General features: G+C 44.3%; 12 non-coding genes and 1 pseudogene across 12 annotated transcripts; all 13 read left to right on the top strand.

The window, feature by feature from the left end:
- The first annotated feature begins 682 nt into the window (after positions 1–682).
- On the top strand, positions 683–873 carry LOC141231640 (U2 spliceosomal RNA). The gene has a single exon (XR_012297952.1). It is a non-coding gene; the product is annotated as a U2 spliceosomal RNA (small nuclear RNA).
- Positions 874–1,988: 1,115 nt separating this feature from the next.
- On the top strand, positions 1,989–2,179 carry LOC141231787 (U2 spliceosomal RNA). The gene has a single exon (XR_012298096.1). It is a non-coding gene; the product is annotated as a U2 spliceosomal RNA (small nuclear RNA).
- A 1,112-nt stretch (positions 2,180–3,291) lies between these two features.
- On the top strand, positions 3,292–3,482 carry LOC141231720 (U2 spliceosomal RNA). The gene has a single exon (XR_012298031.1). It is a non-coding gene; the product is annotated as a U2 spliceosomal RNA (small nuclear RNA).
- A 1,115-nt stretch (positions 3,483–4,597) lies between these two features.
- On the top strand, positions 4,598–4,788 carry LOC141231639 (U2 spliceosomal RNA). The gene has a single exon (XR_012297951.1). It is a non-coding gene; the product is annotated as a U2 spliceosomal RNA (small nuclear RNA).
- A 1,115-nt stretch (positions 4,789–5,903) lies between these two features.
- LOC141231638 (U2 spliceosomal RNA) lies at positions 5,904–6,094 on the top strand. The gene has a single exon (XR_012297950.1). It is a non-coding gene; the product is annotated as a U2 spliceosomal RNA (small nuclear RNA).
- A 1,115-nt stretch (positions 6,095–7,209) lies between these two features.
- Positions 7,210–7,400, top strand: LOC141231637 (U2 spliceosomal RNA). The gene has a single exon (XR_012297949.1). It is a non-coding gene; the product is annotated as a U2 spliceosomal RNA (small nuclear RNA).
- A 1,109-nt stretch (positions 7,401–8,509) lies between these two features.
- On the top strand, positions 8,510–8,700 carry LOC141231634 (U2 spliceosomal RNA). The gene has a single exon (XR_012297947.1). It is a non-coding gene; the product is annotated as a U2 spliceosomal RNA (small nuclear RNA).
- A 1,115-nt stretch (positions 8,701–9,815) lies between these two features.
- LOC141231633 (U2 spliceosomal RNA) lies at positions 9,816–10,006 on the top strand. Its single transcript, XR_012297946.1, has one exon. It is a non-coding gene; the product is annotated as a U2 spliceosomal RNA (small nuclear RNA).
- A 1,115-nt stretch (positions 10,007–11,121) lies between these two features.
- Positions 11,122–11,312, top strand: LOC141231632 (U2 spliceosomal RNA). Its single transcript, XR_012297945.1, has one exon. It is a non-coding gene; the product is annotated as a U2 spliceosomal RNA (small nuclear RNA).
- A 1,115-nt stretch (positions 11,313–12,427) lies between these two features.
- Positions 12,428–12,618, top strand: LOC141231631 (U2 spliceosomal RNA). The gene has a single exon (XR_012297944.1). It is a non-coding gene; the product is annotated as a U2 spliceosomal RNA (small nuclear RNA).
- Positions 12,619–18,848: 6,230 nt separating this feature from the next.
- Positions 18,849–19,024, top strand: LOC141231821 (U2 spliceosomal RNA; annotated as a pseudogene).
- Positions 19,025–20,139: 1,115 nt separating this feature from the next.
- LOC141231630 (U2 spliceosomal RNA) lies at positions 20,140–20,330 on the top strand. The gene has a single exon (XR_012297943.1). It is a non-coding gene; the product is annotated as a U2 spliceosomal RNA (small nuclear RNA).
- A 1,115-nt stretch (positions 20,331–21,445) lies between these two features.
- LOC141231629 (U2 spliceosomal RNA) lies at positions 21,446–21,636 on the top strand. The gene has a single exon (XR_012297942.1). It is a non-coding gene; the product is annotated as a U2 spliceosomal RNA (small nuclear RNA).
- The last annotated feature ends 987 nt before the right edge of the window (positions 21,637–22,623 follow it).

The following is a 22,623-nucleotide window of genomic DNA, read 5'->3' as shown; positions in this document are numbered from 1 at the left end:
TTACTCTGCTGCGCTTAAAATTTCTTTTTTGGTTTGCTACAATGCCTTTTCTGAAACGTTGTCTCCTTCTGCTGGAACACTGACTTCTTTCATTTAATGCCTGCAGACTATAAAAGAGAACCCAACCCAAAAAGTTTGGTTGATTAGTCTGTGGCATTCTGTTAAACTGTTGCTTATGGCGGTCTCTGTGAGCTTCTCAGCGACATTCAGCCAGCCAGGTATCCTGCCTGCAGTAGATGGAATGTGGCAATGGAACGCTGGCTGCGCGTGTCATAATAGGCTCTGAGCCTTTATATACCTGTGCACAGCAGCAGCCACCTTCAGTCTGCTGCTGGACAGCCAGCAGCAGCAGCAGCAGGAGAGGTATGTAATCAGGAGCCCTCCTGCTAAGGGTAGACAGCTGCTCGTTCCACCCCACCCCCCGCCTTAATTGGTTCTCCTCCCTTCCAACGGTGTTGAGGCGGGTGGGAACAGCAGGGGGTGAAGGTGCTGTGTTTAAAGAGGTGGAGTTATGCAGATCTAAAACGCGTGGATTGCAGCAGCAGCAAGCCGAAAAGTGCAGGCATGTAAGGGATCTAGAGGTTGACAACATGTCTTCTTAACGGGAGTCCAGGAGCTCATCTCCACAAATGGACTTTTCAGGATCCTTGGGTGGCTCCGTAGTTTGAAACCAATTCTGGTTATCGCTTCTCGGCCTTTTGGCTAAGATCAAGTGTAGTATCTGTTCTTATCAGTTTAATATCTGATACGTCCCCTATCTGGGGACCATATATTAAATGGATTTTTAGAACAGGGAGATGGAAAAAGAGCTTGCTCTGTCCACTCCACGCATTGACCTGGTATTGCAGTATCTCCAGGACCGGTGCACCCCTTCTTTAATGCAGTTTCTAAAATCAGAAAGAATTGAATTCAATGTTTTTTGTTCATTTTGCTTGTTTGTCGGATTTTGGGATGGACTCTTTGGCTTTGCTTTTCTTCTCCTCATTGGATTTTTCATGTTCAAAGTTGCAGAAGCCAGATTACAAGCTCATTTTGGTTCAACTTCAGCAACTGTGCATTGCATTGCCATGTAATGTGATGCAATGCTATCTTTCTAGCTCTCCCTTTTTACTTCCTTTTGGATAAACAGACATATTAGGCAAGCATTTTGGAGCTTTCACCTAAATAACTACAGGTGGTGAGATAAGCTGCACAATATAATTGACCTTTCAGTATATTGTTGCACACACACCATCTATTTAGCAAATGCCCTTGTTATCAACAGCAGCCTTTTAAACTCACCTGAGCTAACAGGTATGTGCGCTGGTTACTCTGCTGCGCTTAAAATTTCTTTTTTGGTTTGCTACAATGCCTTTTCTGAAACGTTGTCTCCTTCTGCTGGAACACTGACTTCTTTCATTTAATGCCTGCAGACTATAAAAGAGAACCCAACCCAAAAAGTTTGGTTGATTAGTCTGTGGCATTCTGTTAAACTGTTGCTTATGGCGGTCTCTGTGAGCTTCTCAGCGACATTCAGCCAGCCAGGTATCCTGCCTGCAGTAGATGGAATGTGGCAATGGAACGCTGGCTGCGCGTGTCATAATAGGCTCTGAGCCTTTATATACCTGTGCACAGCAGCAGCCACCTTCAGTCTGCTGCTGGACAGCCAGCAGCAGCAGCAGCAGGAGAGGTATGTAATCAGGAGCCCTCCTGCTAAGGGTAGACAGCTGCTCGTTCCACCCCACCCCCCGCCTTAATTGGTTCTCCTCCCTTCCAACGGTGTTGAGGCGGGTGGGAACAGCAGGGGGTGAAGGTGCTGTGTTTAAAGAGGTGGAGTTATGCAGATCTAAAACGCGTGGATTGCAGCAGCAGCAAGCCGAAAAGTGCAGGCATGTAAGGGATCTAGAGGTTGACAACATGTCTTCTTAACGGGAGTCCAGGAGCTCATCTCCACAAATGGACTTTTCAGGATCCTTGGGTGGCTCCGTAGTTTGAAACCAATTCTGGTTATCGCTTCTCGGCCTTTTGGCTAAGATCAAGTGTAGTATCTGTTCTTATCAGTTTAATATCTGATACGTCCCCTATCTGGGGACCATATATTAAATGGATTTTTAGAACAGGGAGATGGAAAAAGAGATTGCTCTGTCCACTCCACGCATTGACCTGGTATTGCAGTATCTCCAGGACCGGTGCACCCCTTCTTTAATGCAGTTTCTAAAATCAGAAAGAATTGAATTCAATGTTTTTTGTTCATTTTGCTTGTTTGTCGGATTTTGGGATGGACTCTTTGGCTTTGCTTTTCTTCTCCTCATTGGATTTTTCATGTTCAAAGTTGCAGAAGCCAGATTACAAGCTCATTTTGGTTCAACTTCAGCAACTGTGCATTGCATTGCCATGTAATGTGATGCAATGCTATCTTTCTAGCTCTCCCTTTTTACTTCCTTTTGGATAAACAGACATATTAGGCAAGCATTTTGGAGCTTTCACCTAAATAACTACAGGTGGTGAGATAAGCTGCACAATATAATTGACCTTTCAGTATATTGTTGCACACACACCATCTATTTAGCAAATGCCCTTGTTATCAACAGCAGCCTTTTAAACTCACCTGAGCTAACAGGTATGTGCGCTGGTTACTCTGCTGCGCTTAAAATTTCTTTTTTGGTTTGCTACAATGCCTTTTCTGAAACGTTGTCTCCTTCTGCTGGAACACTGACTTCTTTCATTTAATGCCTGCAGACTATAAAAGAGAACCCAACCCAAAAAGTTTGGTTGATTAGTCTGTGGCATTCTGTTAAACTGTTGCTTATGGCGGTCTCTGTGAGCTTCTCAGCGACATTCAGCCAGCCAGGTATCCTGCCTGCAGTAGATGGAATGTGGCAATGGAACGCTGGCTGCGCGTGTCATAATAGGCTCTGAGCCTTTATATACCTGTGCACAGCAGCAGCCACCTTCAGTCTGCTGCTGGACAGCCAGCAGCAGCAGCAGGAGAGGTATGTAATCAGGAGCCCTCCTGCTAAGGGTAGACAGCTGCTCGTTCCACCCCACCCCCCGCCTTAATTGGTTCTCCTCCCTTCCAACGGTGTTGAGGCGGGTGGGAACAGCAGGGGGTGAAGGTGCTGTGTTTAAAGAGGTGGAGTTATGCAGATCTAAAACGCGTGGATTGCAGCAGCAGCAAGCCGAAAAGTGCAGGCATGTAAGGGATCTAGAGGTTGACAACATGTCTTCTTAACGGGAGTCCAGGAGCTCATCTCCACAAATGGACTTTTCAGGATCCTTGGGTGGCTCCGTAGTTTGAAACCAATTCTGGTTATCGCTTCTCGGCCTTTTGGCTAAGATCAAGTGTAGTATCTGTTCTTATCAGTTTAATATCTGATACGTCCTCTATCTGGGGACCATATATTAAATGGATTTTTAGAACAGGGAGATGGAAAAAGAGCTTGCTCTGTCCACTCCACGCATTGACCTGGTATTGCAGTATCTCCAGGACCGGTGCACCCCTTCTTTAATGCAGTTTCTAAAATCAGAAAGAATTGAATTCAATGTTTTTTGTTCATTTTGCTTGTTTGTCGGATTTTGGGATGGACTCATTGGCTTTGCTTTTCTTCTCCTCATTGGATTTTTCATGTTCAAAGTTGCAGAAGCCAGATTACAAGCTCATTTTGGTTCAACTTCAGCAACTGTGCATTGCATTGCCATGTAATGTGATGCAATGCTATCTTTCTAGCTCTCCCTTTTTACTTCCTTTTGGATAAACAGACATATTAGGCAAGCATTTTGGAGCTTTCACCTAAATAACTACAGGTGGTGAGATAAGCTGCACAATATAATTGACCTTTCAGTATATTGTTGCACACACACCATCTATTTAGCAAATGCCCTTGTTATCAACAGCAGCCTTTTAAACTCACCTGAGCTAACAGGTATGTGCGCTGGTTACTCTGCTGCGCTTAAAATTTCTTTTTTGGTTTGCTACAATGCCTTTTCTGAAACGTTGTCTCCTTCTGCTGGAACACTGACTTCTTTCATTTAATGCCTGCAGACTATAAAAGAGAACCCAACCCAAAAAGTTTGGTTGATTAGTCTGTGGCATTCTGTTAAACTGTTGCTTATGGCGGTCTCTGTGAGCTTCTCAGCGACATTCAGCCAGCCAGGTATCCTGCCTGCAGTAGATGGAATGTGGCAATGGAACGCTGGCTGCGCGTGTCATAATAGGCTCTGAGCCTTTATATACCTGTGCACAGCAGCAGCCACCTTCAGTCTGCTGCTGGACAGCCAGCAGCAGCAGCAGCAGGAGAGGTATGTAATCAGGAGCCCTCCTGCTAAGGGTAGACAGCTGCTCGTTCCACCCCACCCCCCGCCTTAATTGGTTCTCCTCCCTTCCAACGGTGTTGAGGCGGGTGGGAACAGCAGGGGGTGAAGGTGCTGTGTTTAAAGAGGTGGAGTTATGCAGATCTAAAACGCGTGGATTGCAGCAGCAGCAAGCCGAAAAGTGCAGGCATGTAAGGGATCTAGAGGTTGACAACATGTCTTCTTAACGGGAGTCCAGGAGCTCATCTCCACAAATGGACTTTTCAGGATCCTTGGGTGGCTCCGTAGTTTGAAACCAATTCTGGTTATCGCTTCTCGGCCTTTTGGCTAAGATCAAGTGTAGTATCTGTTCTTATCAGTTTAATATCTGATACGTCCCCTATCTGGGGACCATATATTAAATGGATTTTTAGAACAGGGAGATGGAAAAAGAGCTTGCTCTGTCCACTCCACGCATTGACCTGGTATTGCAGTATCTCCAGGACCGGTGCACCCCTTCTTTAATGCAGTTTCTAAAATCAGAAAGAATTGAATTCAATGTTTTTTGTTCATTTTGCTTGTTTGTCGGATTTTGGGATGGACTCTTTGGCTTTGCTTTTCTTCTCCTCATTGGATTTTTCATGTTCAAAGTTGCAGAAGCCAGATTACAAGCTCATTTTGGTTCAACTTCAGCAACTGTGCATTGCATTGCCATGTAATGTGATGCAATGCTATCTTTCTAGCTCTCCCTTTTTACTTCCTTTTGGATAAACAGACATATTAGGCAAGCATTTTGGAGCTTTCACCTAAATAACTACAGGTGGTGAGATAAGCTGCACAATATAATTGACCTTTCAGTATATTGTTGCACACACACCATCTATTTAGCAAATGCCCTTGTTATCAACAGCAGCCTTTTAAACTCACCTGAGCTAACAGGTATGTGCGCTGGTTACTCTGCTGCGCTTAAAATTTCTTTTTTGGTTTGCTACAATGCCTTTTCTGAAACGTTGTCTCCTTCTGCTGGAACACTGACTTCTTTCATTTAATGCCTGCAGACTATAAAAGAGAACCCAACCCAAAAAGTTTGGTTGATTAGTCTGTGGCATTCTGTTAAACTGTTGCTTATGGCGGTCTCTGTGAGCTTCTCAGCGACATTCAGCCAGCCAGGTATCCTGCCTGCAGTAGATGGAATGTGGCAATGGAACGCTGGCTGCGCGTGTCATAATAGGCTCTGAGCCTTTATATACCTGTGCACAGCAGCAGCCACCTTCAGTCTGCTGCTGGACAGCCAGCAGCAGCAGCAGCAGGAGAGGTATGTAATCAGGAGCCCTCCTGCTAAGGGTAGACAGCTGCTCGTTCCACCCCACCCCCCGCCTTAATTGGTTCTCCTCCCTTCCAACGGTGTTGAGGCGGGTGGGAACAGAAGGGGGTGAAGGTGCTGTGTTTAAAGAGGTGGAGTTATGCAGATCTAAAACGCGTGGATTGCAGCAGCAGCAAGCCGAAAAGTGCAGGCATGTAAGGGATCTAGAGGTTGACAACATGTCTTCTTAACGGGAGTCCAGGAGCTCATCTCCACAAATGGACTTTTCAGGATCCTTGGGTGGCTCCGTAGTTTGAAACCAATTCTGGTTATCGCTTCTCGGCCTTTTGGCTAAGATCAAGTGTAGTATCTGTTCTTATCAGTTTAATATCTGATACGTCCCCTATCTGGGGACCATATATTAAATGGATTTTTAGAACAGGGAGATGGAAAAAGAGCTTGCTCTGTCCACTCCACGCATTGACCTGGTATTGCAGTATCTCCAGGACCGGTGCACCCCTTCTTTAATGCAGTTTCTAAAATCAGAAAGAATTGAATTCAATGTTTTTTGTTCATTTTGCTTGTTTGTCGGATTTTGGGATGGACTCTTTGGCTTTGCTTTTCTTCTCCTCATTGGATTTTTCATGTTCAAAGTTGCAGAAGCCAGATTACAAGCTCATTTTGGTTCAACTTCAGCAACTGTGCATTGCATTGCCATGTAATGTGATGCAATGCTATCTTTCTAGCTCTCCCTTTTTACTTCCTTTTGGATAAACAGACATATTAGGCAAGCATTTTGGAGCTTTCACCTAAATAACTACAGGTGGTGAGATAAGCTGCACAATATAATTGACCTTTCAGTATATTGTTGCACACACACCATCTATTTAGCAAATGCCCTTGTTATCAACAGCAGCCTTTTAAACTCACCTGAGCTAACAGGTATGTGCGCTGGTTACTCTGCTGCGCTTAAAATTTCTTTTTTGGTTTGCTACAATGCCTTTTCTGAAACGTTGTCTCCTTCTGCTGGAACACTGACTTCTTTCATTTAATGCCTGCAGACTATAAAAGAGAACCCAACCCAAAAAGTTTGGTTGATTAGTCTGTGGCATTCTGTTAAACTGTTGCTTATGGCGGTCTCTGTGAGCTTCTCAGCGACATTCAGCCAGCCAGGTATCCTGCCTGCAGTAGATGGAATGTGGCAATGGAACGCTGGCTGCGCGTGTCATAATAGGCTCTGAGCCTTTATATACCTGTGCACAGCAGCAGCCACCTTCAGTCTGCTGCTGGACAGCCAGCAGCAGCAGCAGCAGGAGAGGTATGTAATCAGGAGCCCTCCTGCTAAGGGTAGACAGCTGCTCGTTCCACCCCACCCCCCGCCTTAATTGGTTCTCCTCCCTTCCAACGGTGTTGAGGCGGGTGGGAACAGCAGGGGGTGAAGGTGCTGTGTTTAAAGAGGTGGAGTTATGCAGATCTAAAACGCGTGGATTGCAGCAGCAGCAAGCCGAAAAGTGCAGGCATGTAAGGGATCTAGAGGTTGACAACATGTCTTCTTAACGGGAGTCCAGGAGCTCATCTCCACAAATGGACTTTTCAGGATCCTTGGGTGGCTCCGTAGTTTGAAACCAATTCTGGTTATCGCTTCTCGGCCTTTTGGCTAAGATCAAGTGTAGTATCTGTTCTTATCAGTTTAATATCTGATACGTCCCCTATCTGGGGACCATATATTAAATGGATTTTTAGAACAGGGAGATGGAAAAAGAGCTTGCTCTGTCCACTCCACGCATTGACCTGGTATTGCAGTATCTCCAGGACCGGTGCACCCCTTCTTTAATGCAGTTTCTAAAATCAGAAAGAATTGAATTCAATGTTTTTTGTTCATTTTGCTTGTTTGTCGGATTTTGGGATGGACTCTTTGGCTTTGCTTTTCTTCTCCTCATTGGATTTTTCATGTTCAAAGTTGCAGAAGCCAGATTACAAGCTCATTTTGGTTCAACTTCAGCAACTGTGCATTGCATTGCCATGTAATGTGATGCAATGCTATCTTTCTAGCTCTCCCTTTTTACTTCCTTTTGGATAAACAGACATATTAGGCAAGCATTTTGGAGCTTTCACCTAAATAACTACAGGTGGTGAGATAAGCTGCACAATATAATTGACCTTTCAGTATATTGTTGCACACACACCATCTATTTAGCAAATGCCCTTGTTATCAACAGCAGCCTTTTAAACTCACCTGAGCTAACAGGTATGTGCGCTGGTTACTCTGCTGCGCTTAAAATTTCTTTTTTGGTTTGCTACAATGCCTTTTCTGAAACGTTGTCTCCTTCTGCTGGAACACTGACTTCTTTCATTTAATGCCTGCAGACTATAAAAGAGAACCCAACCCAAAAAGTTTGGTTGATTAGTCTGTGGCATTCTGTTAAACTGTTGCTTATGGCGGTCTCTGTGAGCTTCTCAGCGACATTCAGCCAGCCAGGTATCCTGCCTGCAGTAGATGGAATGTGGCAATGGAACGCTGGCTGCGCGTGTCATAATAGGCTCTGAGCCTTTATATACCTGTGCACAGCAGCAGCCACCTTCAGTCTGCTGCTGGACAGCCAGCAGCAGCAGGAGAGGTATGTAATCAGGAGCCCTCCTGCTAAGGGTAGACAGCTGCTCGTTCCACCCCACCCCCCGCCTTAATTGGTTCTCCTCCCTTCCAACGGTGTTGAGGCGGGTGGGAACAGCAGGGGGTGAAGGTGCTGTGTTTAAAGAGGTGGAGTTATGCAGATCTAAAACGCGTGGATTGCAGCAGCAGCAAGCCGAAAAGTGCAGGCATGTAAGGGATCTAGAGGTTGACAACATGTCTTCTTAACGGGAGTCCAGGAGCTCATCTCCACAAATGGACTTTTCAGGATCCTTGGGTGGCTCCGTAGTTTGAAACCAATTCTGGTTATCGCTTCTCGGCCTTTTGGCTAAGATCAAGTGTAGTATCTGTTCTTATCAGTTTAATATCTGATACGTCCCCTATCTGGGGACCATATATTAAATGGATTTTTAGAACAGGGAGATGGAAAAAGAGCTTGCTCTGTCCACTCCACGCATTGACCTGGTATTGCAGTATCTCCAGGACCGGTGCACCCCTTCTTTAATGCAGTTTCTAAAATCAGAAAGAATTGAATTCAATGTTTTTTGTTCATTTTGCTTGTTTGTCGGATTTTGGGATGGACTCTTTGGCTTTGCTTTTCTTCTCCTCATTGGATTTTTCATGTTCAAAGTTGCAGAAGCCAGATTACAAGCTCATTTTGGTTCAACTTCAGCAACTGTGCATTGCATTGCCATGTAATGTGATGCAATGCTATCTTTCTAGCTCTCCCTTTTTACTTCCTTTTGGATAAACAGACATATTAGGCAAGCATTTTGGAGCTTTCACCTAAATAACTACAGGTGGTGAGATAAGCTGCACAATATAATTGACCTTTCAGTATATTGTTGCACACACACCATCTATTTAGCAAATGCCCTTGTTATCAACAGCAGCCTTTTAAACTCACCTGAGCTAACAGGTATGTGCGCTGGTTACTCTGCTGCGCTTAAAATTTCTTTTTTGGTTTGCTACAATGCCTTTTCTGAAACGTTGTCTCCTTCTGCTGGAACACTGACTTCTTTCATTTAATGCCTGCAGACTATAAAAGAGAACCCAACCCAAAAAGTTTGGTTGATTAGTCTGTGGCATTCTGTTAAACTGTTGCTTATGGCGGTCTCTGTGAGCTTCTCAGCGACATTCAGCCAGCCAGGTATCCTGCCTGCAGTAGATGGAATGTGGCAATGGAACGCTGGCTGCGCGTGTCATAATAGGCTCTGAGCCTTTATATACCTGTGCACAGCAGCAGCCACCTTCAGTCTGCTGCTGGACAGCCAGCAGCAGCAGCAGCAGGAGAGGTATGTAATCAGGAGCCCTCCTGCTAAGGGTAGACAGCTGCTCGTTCCACCCCACCCCCCGCCTTAATTGGTTCTCCTCCCTTCCAACGGTGTTGAGGCGGGTGGGAACAGCAGGGGGTGAAGGTGCTGTGTTTAAAGAGGTGGAGTTATGCAGATCTAAAACGCGTGGATTGCAGCAGCAGCAAGCCGAAAAGTGCAGGCATGTAAGGGATCTAGAGGTTGACAACATGTCTTCTTAGCGGGAGTCCAGGAGCTCATCTCCACAAATGGACTTTTCAGGATCCTTGGGTGGCTCCGTAGTTTGAAACCAATTCTGGTTATCGCTTCTCGGCCTTTTGGCTAAGATCAAGTGTAGTATCTGTTCTTATCAGTTTAATATCTGATACGTCCCCTATCTGGGGACCATATATTAAATGGATTTTTAGAACAGGGAGATGGAAAAAGAGCTTGCTCTGTCCACTCCACGCATTGACCTGGTATTGCAGTATCTCCAGGACCGGTGCACCCCTTCTTTAATGCAGTTTCTAAAATCAGAAAGAATTGAATTCAATGTTTTTTGTTCATTTTGCTTGTTTGTCGGATTTTGGGATGGACTCTTTGGCTTTGCTTTTCTTCTCCTCATTGGATTTTTCATGTTCAAAGTTGCAGAAGCCAGATTACAAGCTCATTTTGGTTCAACTTCAGCAACTGTGCATTGCATTGCCATGTAATGTGATGCAATGCTATCTTTCTAGCTCTCCCTTTTTACTTCCTTTTGGATAAACAGACATATTAGGCAAGCATTTTGGAGCTTTCACCTAAATAACTACAGGTGGTGAGATAAGCTGCACAATATAATTGACCTTTCAGTATATTGTTGCACACACACCATCTATTTAGCAAATGCCCTTGTTATCAACAGCAGCCTTTTAAACTCACCTGAGCTAACAGGTATGTGCGCTGGTTACTCTGCTGTGCTTAAAATTTCTTTTTTGGTTTGCTACAATGCCTTTTCTGAAACGTTGTCTCCTTCTGCTGGAACACTGACTTCTTTCATTTAATGCCTGCAGACTATAAAAGAGAACCCAACCCAAAAAGTTTGGTTGATTAGTCTGTGGCATTCTGTTAAACTGTTGCTTATGGCGGTCTCTGTGAGCTTCTCAGCGACATTCAGCCAGCCAGGTATCCTGCCTGCAGTAGATGGAATGTGGCAATGGAACGCTGGCTGCGCGTGTCATAATAGGCTCTGAGCCTTTATATACCTGTGCACAGCAGCAGCCACCTTCAGTCTGCTGCTGGACAGCCAGCAGCAGCAGCAGCAGGAGAGGTATGTAATCAGGAGCCCTCCTGCTAAGGGTAGACAGCTGCTCGTTCAACCCCACCCCCCGCCTTAATTGGTTCTCCTCCCTTCCAACGGTGTTGAGGCGGGTGGGAACAGCAGGGGGTGAAGGTGCTGTGTTTAAAGAGGTGGAGTTATGCAGATCTAAAACGCGTGGATTGCAGCAGCAGCAAGCCGAAAAGTGCAGGCATGTAAGGGATCTAGAGGTTGACAACATGTCTTCTTAACGGGAGTCCAGGAGCTCATCTCCACAAATGGACTTTTCAGGATCCTTGGGTGGCTCCGTAGTTTGAAACCAATTCTGGTTATCGCTTCTCGGCCTTTTGGCTAAGATCAAGTGTAGTATCTGTTCTTATCAGTTTAATATCTGATACGTCCCCTATCTGGGGACCATATATTAAATGGATTTTTAGAACAGGGAGATGGAAAAAGAGCTTGCTCTGTCCACTCCACGCATTGACCTGGTATTGCAGTATCTCCAGGACCGGTGCACCCCTTCTTTAATGCAGTTTCTAAAATCAGAAAGAATTGAATTCAATGTTTTTTGTTCATTTTGCTTGTTTGTCGGATTTTGGGATGGACTCTTTGGCTTTGCTTTTCTTCTCCTCATTGGATTTTTCATGTTCAAAGTTTCAGAAGCCAGATTACAAGCTCATTTTGGTTCAACTTCAGCAACTGTGCATTGCATTGCCATGTAATGTGATGCAATGCTATCTTTCTAGCTCTCCCTTTTTACTTCCTTTTGGATAAACAGACATATTAGGCAAGCATTTTGGAGCTTTCACCTAAATAACTACAGGTGGTGAGATAAGCTGCACAATATAATTGACCTTTCAGTATATTGTTGCACACACACCATCTATTTAGCAAATGCCCTTGTTATCAACAGCAGCCTTTTAAACTCACCTGAGCTAACAGGTATGTGCGCTGGTTACTCTGCTGCGCTTAAAATTTCTTTTTTGGTTTGCTACAATGCCTTTTCTGAAACGTTGTCTCCTTCTGCTGGAACACTGACTTCTTTCATTTAATGCCTGCAGACTATAAAAGAGAACCCAACCCAAAAAGTTTGGTTGATTAGTCTGTGGCATTCTGTTAAACTGTTGCTTATGGCGGTCTCTGTGAGCTTCTCAGCGACATTCAGCCAGCCAGGTATCCTGCCTGCAGTAGATGGAATGTGGCAATGGAACGCTGGCTGCGCGTGTCATAATAGGCTCTGAGCCTTTATATACCTGTGCACAGCAGCAGCCACCTTCAGTCTGCTGCTGGACAGCCAGCAGCAGCAGCAGCAGGAGAGGTATGTAATCAGGAGCCCTCCTGCTAAGGGTAGACAGCTGCTCGTTCCACCCCACCCCCCGCCTTAATTGGTTCTCCTCCCTTCCAACGGTGTTGAGGCGGGTGGGAACAGCAGGGGGTGAAGGTGCTGTGTTTAAAGAGGTGGAGTTATGCAGATCTAAAACGCGTGGATTGCAGCAGCAGCAAGCCGAAAAGTGCAGGCATGTAAGGGATCTAGAGGTTGACAACATGTCTTCTTAACGGGAGTCCAGGAGCTCATCTCCACAAATGGACTTTTCAGGATCCTTGGGTGGCTCCGTAGTTTGAAACCAATTCTGGTTATCGCTTCTCGGCCTTTTGGCTAAGATCAAGTGTAGTATCTGTTCTTATCAGTTTAATATCTGATACGTCCCCTATCTGGGGACCATATATTAAATGGATTTTTAGAACAGGGAGATGGAAAAAGAGCTTGCTCTGTCCACTCCACGCATTGACCTGGTATTGCAGTATCTCCAGGACCGGTGCACCCCTTCTTTAATGCAGTTTCTAAAATCAGAAAGAATTGAATTCTATGTTTTTTGTTCATTTTGCTTGTTTGTCGGATTTTGGGATGGACTCTTTGGCTTTGCTTTTCTTCTCCTCATTGGATTTTTCATGTTCAAAGTTGCAGAAGCCAGATTACAAGCTCATTTTGGTTCAACTTCAGCAACTGTGCATTGCATTGCCATGTAATGTGATGCAATGCTATCTTTCTAGCTCTCCCTTTTTACTTCCTTTTGGATAAACAGACATATTAGGCAAGCATTTTGGAGCTTTCACCTAAATAACTACAGGTGGTGAGATAAGCTGCACAATATAATTGACCTTTCAGTATATTGTTGCACACACACCATCTATTTAGCAAATGCCCTTGTTATCAACAGCAGCCTTTTAAACTCACCTGAGCTAACAGGTATGTGCGCTGGTTACTCTGCTGCGCTTAAAATTTCTTTTTTGGTTTGCTACAATGCCTTTTCTGAAACGTTGTCTCCTTCTGCTGGAACACTGACTTCTTTCATTTAATGCCTGCAGACTATAAAAGAGAACCCAACCCAAAAAGTTTGGTTGATTAGTCTGTGGCATTCTGTTAAACTGTTGCTTATGGCGGTCTCTGTGAGCTTCTCAGCGACATTCAGCCAGCCAGGTATCCTGCCTGCAGTAGATGGAATGTGGCAATGGAACGCTGGCTGCGCGTGTCATAATAGGCTCTGAGCCTTTATATACCTGTGCACAGCAGCAGCCACCTTCAGTCTGCTGCTGGACAGCCAGCAGCAGCAGCAGCAGGAGAGGTATGTAATCAGGAGCCCTCCTGCTAAGGGTAGACAGCTGCTCGTTCAACCCCACCCCCCGCCTTAATTGGTTCTCCTCCCTTCCAACGGTGTTGAGGCGGGTGGGAACAGCAGGGGGTGAAGGTGCTGTGTTTAAAGAGGTGGAGTTATGCAGATCTAAAACGCGTGGATTGCAGCAGCAGCAAGCCGAAAAGTGCAGGCATGTAAGGGATCTAGAGGTTGACAACATGTCTTCTTAACGGGAGTCCAGGAGCTCATCTCCACAAATGGACTTTTCAGGATCCTTGGGTGGCTCCGTAGTTTGAAACCAATTCTGGTTATCGCTTCTCGGCCTTTTGGCTAAGATACCACATCTTGCCAGAAGGATTCTAAGCCAATCGTGCCCTTGGCCTTGAGGCATCGGCAGTGTAAAAGCCGTCTTAAGCCTCATGCTGCTTTAGGGGGCAGATACGCAAAGAAACCAAGAAGGCGATCGACCCTATCTACCTTTGAAGATGGCATCAGCAGTAGCGGCCGCAGTGCGCTATGCCAGAGCTGGTGACCTTCGCATCAAGAACTCTTTCAAGATCGAAGTGGACGATGCATCCAAGGAGAAGATGACCTTGAAGTTTTTCGTGAGGAGAGTGCTGCTGGAGATCCTAGGAGTAAAGAGGGAAGACATCCTGGCCCTTCAAGATCGCCCCGGTTCCTTCACTTTGACTCTGGAGTCGGAGTATGCGTGCCAGAACCTCTTCCGCCAGATTCACCTGCACCTTTCAGATGAGGACCTTAAAGGACTCACCTTTGTCATCCTTTACTCCGGTGGAGAGAAGCCGCTCGTGGTTCAGATGAGCAACCCTCATGTTCCCTTAGTTAATATTATTTGCTTTCTTCAAAACTATTTCCCAGAACTGCGGTATTCCCACAAGGTCATGAATGAGGAAAACCTCTGGACGGGAAAGCATAAATTTTTTGTTAAATTTTGTGAAGATCCAAATGGCATTGGTGGTCAGCGTCATCCTCCGTCAAGTTTCCTGATCGGTAGGGAGCGGGGGCGCCTCTTCTACCCGGACATGCCCCTCTTCTGCCGGAAATGCATGTGTTTCGGTCACACTTATGAGAACTGCAAGGAGGAGGTGGCAATCTGTAAGAAGTGCTACAAGCATGGACCTGCCACAATGGACTGTACCAATGAGATGGTGTGCAACATCTGCCGGGTCCCAGGTCACTCCTTCCGGGAGTGTCCTTTGAAGAAAAAGGCGGAAACCTATGCTGAAATGCTGGCAAAGCAACCTGCCCGTGTGCCTCCATCTGCTCCCGGGGGGCAGAGGCAACCCTCTGCTGTTCCTGCTCCTGCGGGTGCGTCTACAGCGCGGGGGCAGTCTTCTAGCTCTCCAGTACCTGCTCCACAGACCAAGCTTGCTAGTACATCAGGTGGTACGTCTGCACCTGCTGCACAGAGGAAGCCAACCAACCCTCCTGCTCCTGCTGCTAAGGGGGGTCCCACCGGTGCTCCTGTATCTACTGTGCGAACACAACCCCCTGTAGGCGGGTCCACAAGCACTTCAGTGCCTGCTGCACAGGGAAAACCTGCCAGTTCTCCTATTCCTGCTGCGCATAAGCCCACGTCTATGCAGAAACCTCCAGCTGAGAAACCTGTCCGTCCTGAGAGGAGGGAAGCTTCATCTAAGGACTGGGCTGCTGATTCTGATCCGGGTGATATGGTGGTGGAGGGGAGTCCCTCTGCTGAAATCGGGACATTTAGCTCGGAGGAAGAAGCAATGGAGCTGGAAACTCGTAGGAAAAGGAAAACAGATGATAGGTCTGATGAGAATGTGGCCAGGGAGACTTCCAAGAAGTGTCCATTAAAACCAAGTCTTCTGCAATACAAGCCAATGGCTCCTGCTGCCCCTCCTGAGGAGCCAAGGCCTTCAGACCCTATAAACATTTCTTTTTCGGACTCAGAAGTGCAGAGCCCGTTAACATCGGTGGGCTTTATGTCTGATTCTGACAGTAGTGTGACCTGAACTATCCTATCATGACCTCATCAATTAAAGTAGCCTCGCTCAATGTGAGGAGTATAAGGGGCTCTACAAGAAGGGCTGCTTTGTTTTCCTACCTGTCAACAGTGGACTGTGATGTCTTTTGTTTGCAAGAATGTAACATTGACTTTGATATGAATTATGCAGATTTAAGAAAAGATTGGCCTCATGGGCCCTCTATCTGGTCCGGAGATAATGAAAATCGTTCCTCTGGCATTGGAGTGCTGTTTAGGTCGCATGACTTTAAAATCAACTCTTTTGTGGACATTTCTTCTGGACGTGCTCTTTTCTTAAATATTAGTTTTAAAGGTGTGGACTTTAGACTTTTGAACATTTATGCTTCTCCGATGAAGGAAGAGAGACATCAGTTGTTTGAAGATGTGCAATATTACCTACCTGGTTCATCGCCTCTGATGTTCTGTGGGGATTTCAATTGTGTCTTGCCTGGTGAAGGGAGAAGCGGGAGTTCCACCGTTCCTAAAAAAGACAAAACAGAGAAACAACTAAAGGATTTGTTAACTGATTTTTTTCTTAGAGACTCCTGGAAAGAGATCCGTAGTAATGATCCCGGTTATACTTGGGAGAACTCTTCTTCTAAATATCGTATTGATTTTATTTTCATGTCCCAATATGTGAATGTCAAATCTGTTGTCTTAATCCCAAACATTTTTTCAGATCATAAGATGTTGCTATCAGAGTTAGAATTACCTGGGCTTGTCAAGGCAAGAGGAGTTTGGAGGCTAAATACAACATTGTTACAAGATCCTAAGGTAAGAACAGATTTTAAAGCGTTTTTTAATTATTTAAGAACAAAACAACAAAAATTTTTAACTCTGCTAGAATGGTGGGAATACAGCAAGATGAAGATAAAAAGTTTTTTTATCAAGGTCAGCATAGCCAATGCAAGAGAAAAGTCCGCTTGGCACAAGAGGCTTATTACTAAATTGCAGACCTGTTATCAACTAAGAGATGTGGGACTTGAAATGGACGATTTAATTGAAGCAACAAAAAAAGAAATTAAAAAGAGTATAGAGTCGAAGGGTAAGGAAATAATTTATAACTCAAAAATTGAAGTGATGGAGAAAAATGAAAAGTGCTCAAGATTTTTTTTTAAAAAAGTAGTTGCTGCTAAGGAAATGATAACAGAATTAGAGGGTGAAACTACAACTGAAGGTATGCTCAACCAAGCTCACCAGTTTTATCAGCAGCTTTTTAATGAGAAAACTATAGACCAGTCTTTTACTGAAGATGCCCTTAATTCATTAAAAAATAGTCTGAGCCGCAAAGACCAAGAATTGTTATGCACTGAAGTCACCTTGTCGGAAGTAGATGCTGCTATCAAAAGTTTTTCCTATGGGAAAACCCCTGGTTCTGACGGTTTGCCTGTTGAATTTTATCGTGAATTTTGGAATTTTTTAAAACCCGACTTGTTTTTAGTAATCAAAGAAGCTTTTAAGTGTGATATCCTGCCTATATCTTGGAGAAGTGGTCTGGTCTCCCTGATTTTTAAAAAAGGAGCCAAATCCCATCTGGCAAACTGGAGACCAATCACACTGTTGAATGTTGATTACAAGTTGATGTCCAAAATTTTAGTGAACCGTTTTAAAAAAGTTTTATCCAAAGTTATTTATGAAGACCAGGTATGTGGGGTGCCAGGAAGAGGAGTTGCGGAGCATCTCAATACCATCCGCGATGTCATATGGTACCAGCAATCCAGGAAGCAAGACTTAGCAATTTTATCGTTGGATTTTCAAAAGGCTTTTGATCGTGTCTCTCATTGTTTTTTATGGTTGGTTTTAAAAAAAATGGGCTTCCCTGAAATTTTTATCAAGCAAGTGGCACTTTTATATAAGAACTCTTTTAGTAAAATTTTAATCAATGGATTTTTGTCTAATGAAGTGTTTTTGCATTCAGGTGTGAAGCAAGGCTGCCCTTTGTCCCCAGTGCTATTTATATGTGCAATAGAGCCTCTTTTATCTATGCTACGAGAGGATAAAGTGATTAAAGGTGTCCCTATCCCTGGAGGACATGGAAGAGATGTGAAGGTAATGGGCTACATGGATGATATTACTATTTTTTGTTCATCACCTGCCGCTCTCAGGAGAGCTATAAGAACGACCAATTTTTTTTGTGAAGCCTCAGGTTTTAAGTTAAACATTGAGAAATGTGATTGTTTTGTCCGTGGCAATTGGGCGGATGTGTCCATCCCTGATCTCCCGATGCAGTCAGAGAAGATTAAAATTCTGGGCGTGATTTTTGATCGACAGAATGATGGAATGAAGAGCTGGGATGGAGTAAGGGACAAAATACAAAAGAAGATTGACTTTTGGAAATTAAGAAAATTAACAATCGAAGGTAAAGTTTTAATTATTAAGGCCCTTCTGCTTCCTGTCATGTTATATCTCAGTTATGTTTATCTCCCAAGTGACCTTACAGCGAGAAGATTACAGAGAATGCTGTTTGAATTTGTGTGGAACTCTAAGTTCGAAAAGGTGAAGAGAGAAACAATGTACAAGATGCACCACCTTGGTGGTAAGGATGTTCCCAACGTCAAACTGTTTTTATACTCCAAGTTTTTTAGCCTCTGTTTTAAATATATGTTTGCTTCAAGCCCTTGGGCACATTTTTTAAGATATGCAGCTGGCCACATTTTTAGGAGGCGAAAGTGGATATCCATTTCTTTAACAAGCCCAGTGTTGTTATCACCTCCACAACAATATGCCATCCTGGAGAAAGTTATCAGATTATATGGCCTAGATTCTTTTGAGATGGAGACATTGAAGAATGCAAGGAAGCTGCTGCAGCAATTAAAAAAGAAAGAAACTTTGACGCCCATAAGCCATTATTCATATAGCAGAGTCACTAAAATATGGAATTTAACAAATGCACCTTACCTGATGAATCAACATAAAGACTTAGCTTGGATGATTGTGCAGGAATGTTTACCGACTCGTGATTTCCAGTATAAAAGAAGACTGAGCACTATACAAACCTGCCCGAGGCATCAGTGCAATAATGATGAGACTACTATGCACCTTATTTGGAATTGTGATTTTGCACAGCAAGTGTGGAAAGACTGTGGTGAGCTTTTAAAATTTTTATCTGGTCTTAATTTTTTAAGCCATGAAGTGGTTTTATATGGGATTTTACCAAACATGACGAAAGAAAAAGAGAGAGTTTTATGGTGCACTTTGAGTTGTGTTAAAAGTGCTCTATGGAAGACCAGAAACATATTGTTGTTTAAAAGAGACTATATAGAAGTCAACGATTGTATAAGACTGGCATTAAGTGAAATTTATATGTACTACCTAATGGATATGAAGAAGCTTGGAAAGAAAAGAGCCCTGAGTATATGGAACTATCACCTATGGAAGATGTTATTTTAAAGCTCTGAAGAAAAGATAAAGACTACGATATTTTAAATATAAACGCAAAATCTGTTCTTATCAGTTTAATATCTGATACGTCCCCTATCTGGGGACCATATATTAAATGGATTTTTAGAACAGGGAGATGGAAAAAGAGCTTGCTCTGTCCACTCCACGCATTGACCTGGTATTGCAGTATCTCCAGGACCGGTGCACCCCTTCTTTAATGCAGTTTCTAAAATCAGAAAGAATTGAATTCAATGTTTTTTGTTCATTTTGCTTGTTTGTCGGATTTTGGGATGGACTCTTTGGCTTTGCTTTTCTTCTCCTCATTGGATTTTTCATGTTCAAAGTTGCAGAAGCCAGATTACAAGCTCATTTTGGTTCAACTTCAGCAACTGTGCATTGCATTGCCATGTAATGTGATGCAATGCTATCTTTCTAGCTCTCCCTTTTTACTTCCTTTTGGATAAACAGACATATTAGGCAAGCATTTTGGAGCTTTCACCTAAATAACTACAGGTGGTGAGATAAGCTGCACAATATAATTGACCTTTCAGTATATTGTTGCACACACACCATCTATTTAGCAAATGCCCTTGTTATCAACAGCAGCCTTTTAAACTCACCTGAGCTAACAGGTATGTGCGCTGGTTACTCTGCTGCGCTTAAAATTTCTTTTTTGGTTTGCTACAATGCCTTTTCTGAAACGTTGTCTCCTTCTGCTGGAACACTGACTTCTTTCATTTAATGCCTGCAGACTATAAAAGAGAACCCAACCCAAAAAGTTTGGTTGATTAGTCTGTGGCATTCTGTTAAACTGTTGCTTATGGCGGTCTCTGTGAGCTTCTCAACGACATTCAGCCAGCCAGGTATCCTGCCTGCAGTAGATGGAATGTGGCAATGGAACGCTGGCTGCGCGTGTCATAATAGACTCTGAGCCTTTATATACCTGTGCACAGCAGCAGCCACCTTCAGTCTGCTGCTGGACAGCCAGCAGCAGCAGCAGCAGGAGAGGTATGTAATCAGGAGCCCTCCTGCTAAGGGTAGACAGCTGCTCGTTCCACCCCACCCCCCGCCTTAATTGGTTCTCCTCCCTTCCAACGGTGTTGAGGCGGGTGGGAACAGCAGGGGGTGAAGGTGCTGTGTTTAAAGAGGTGGAGTTATGCAGATCTAAAACGCGTGGATTGCAGCAGCAGCAAGCCGAAAAGTGCAGGCATGTAAGGGATCTAGAGGTTGACAACATGTCTTCTTAACGGGAGTCCAGGAGCTCATCTCCACAAATAGACTTTTCAGGATCCTTGGGTGGCTCCGTAGTTTGAAACCAATTCTGGTTATCGCTTCTCGGCCTTTTGGCTAAGATCAAGTGTAGTATCTGTTCTTATCAGTTTAATATCTGATACGTCCCCTATCTGGGGACCATATATTAAATGGATTTTTAGAACAGGGAGATGGAAAAAGAGCTTGCTCTGTCCACTCCACGCATTGACCTGGTATTGCAGTATCTCCAGGACCGGTGCACCCCTTCTTTAATGCAGTTTCTAAAATCAGAAAGAATTGAATTCAATGTTTTTTGTTCATTTTGCTTGTTTGTCGGATTTTGGGATGGACTCTTTGGCTTTGCTTTTCTTCTCCTCATTGGATTTTTCATGTTCAAAGTTGCAGAAGCCAGATTACAAGCTCATTTTGGTTCAACTTCAGCAACTGTGCATTGCATTGCCATGTAATGTGATGCAATGCTATCTTTCTAGCTCTCCCTTTTTACTTCCTTTTGGATAAACAGACATATTAGGCAAGCATTTTGGAGCTTTCACCTAAATAACTACAGGTGGTGAGATAAGCTGCACAATATAATTGACCTTTCAGTATATTGTTGCACACACACCATCTATTTAGCAAATGCCCTTGTTATCAACAGCAGCCTTTTAAACTCACCTGAGCTAACAGGTATGTGCGCTGGTTACTCTGCTGCGCTTAAAATTTCTTTTTTGGTTTGCTACAATGCCTTTTCTGAAACGTTGTCTCCTTCTGCTGGAACACTGACTTCTTTCATTTAATGCCTGCAGACTATAAAAGAGAACCCAACCCAAAAAGTTTGGTTGATTAGTCTGTGGCATTCTGTTAAACTGTTGCTTATGGCGGTCTCTGTGAGCTTCTCAGCGACATTCAGCCAGCCAGGTATCCTGCCTGCAGTAGATGGAATGTGGCAATGGAACGCTGGCTGCGCGTGTCATAATAGGCTCTGAGCCTTTATATACCTGTGCACAGCAGCAGCCACCTTCAGTCTGCTGCTGGACAGCCAGCAGCAGCAGCAGCAGGAGAGGTATGTAATCAGGAGCCCTCCTGCTAAGGGTAGACAGCTGCTCGTTCCACCCCACCCCCCGCCTTAATTGGTTCTCCTCCCTTCCAACGGTGTTGAGGCGGGTGGGAACAGCAGGGGGTGAAGGTGCTGTGTTTAAAGAGGTGGAGTTATGCAGATCTAAAACGCGTGGATTGCAGCAGCAGCAAGCCGAAAAGTGCAGGCATGTAAGGGATCTAGAGGTTGACAACATGTCTTCTTAACGGGAGTCCAGGAGCTCATCTCCACAAATGGACTTTTCAGGATCCTTGGGTGGCTCCGTAGTTTGAAACCAATTCTGGTTATCGCTTCTCGGCCTTTTGGCTAAGATCAAGTGTAGTATCTGTTCTTATCAGTTTAATATCTGATACGTCCCCTATCTGGGGACCATATATTAAATGGATTTTTAGAACAGGGAGATGGAAAAAGAGCTTGCTCTGTCCACTCCACGCATTGACCTGGTATTGCAGTATCTCCAGGACCGGTGCACCCCTTCTTTAATGCAGTTTCTAAAATCAGAAAGAATTGAATTCAATGTTTTTTGTTCATTTTGCTTGTTTGTCGGATTTTGGGATGGACTCTTTGGCTTTGCTTTTCTTCTGCTCATTGGATTTTTCATGTTCAAAGTTGCAGAAGCCAGATTACAAGCTCATTTTGGTTCAACTTCAGCAACTGTGCATTGCATTGCCATGTAATGTGATGCAATGCTATCTTTCTAGCTCTCCCTTTTTACTTCCTTTTGGATAAACAGACATATTAGGCAAGCATTTTGGAGCTTTCACCTAAATAACTACAGGTGGTGAGATAAGCTGCACAATATAATTGACCTTTCAGTATATTGTTGCACACACACCATCTATTTAGCAAATGCCCTTGTTATCAACAGCAGCCTTTTAAACTCACCTGAGCTAACAGGTATGTGCGCTGGTTACTCTGCTGCGCTTAAAATTTCTTTTTTGGTTTGCTACAATGCCTTTTCTGAAACGTTGTCTCCTTCTGCTGGAACACTGACTTCTTTCATTTAATGCCTGCAGACTATAAAAGAGAACCCAACCCAAAAAGTTTGGTTGATTAGTCTGTGGCATTCTGTTAAACTGTTGCTTATGGCGGTCTCTGTGAGCTTCTCAGCGACATTCAGCCAGCCAGGTATCCTGCCTGCAGTAGATGGAATGTGGCAATGGAACGCTGGCTGCGCGTGTCATAATAGGCTCTGAGCCTTTATATACCTGTGCACAGCAGCAGCCACCTTCAGTCTGCTGCTGGACAGCCAGCAGCAGCAGCAGCAGGAGAGGTATGTAATCAGGAGCCCTCCTGCTAAGGGTAGACAGCTGCTCGTTCCACCCCACCCCCCGCCTTAATTGGTTCTCCTCCCTTCCAACGGTGTTGAGGCGGGTGGGAACAGCAGGGGGTGAAGGTGCTGTGTTTAAAGAGGTGGAGTTATGCAGATCTAAAACGCGTGGATTGCAGCAGCAGCAAGCCGAA

The sequence above is a fragment of the Phyllobates terribilis genome, unplaced genomic scaffold (assembly GCF_046119375.1).
Source record: "Phyllobates terribilis strain yellow unplaced genomic scaffold, ASM4611937v1 Scaffold_538__1_contigs__length_1162401, whole genome shotgun sequence".
In the NCBI taxonomy this organism is placed as follows: domain Eukaryota; kingdom Metazoa; phylum Chordata; class Amphibia; order Anura; family Dendrobatidae; genus Phyllobates; species Phyllobates terribilis.
Note: the sequence above shows the minus strand (reverse complement) of the source record. Positions and strands in the feature narration are given on the sequence as shown.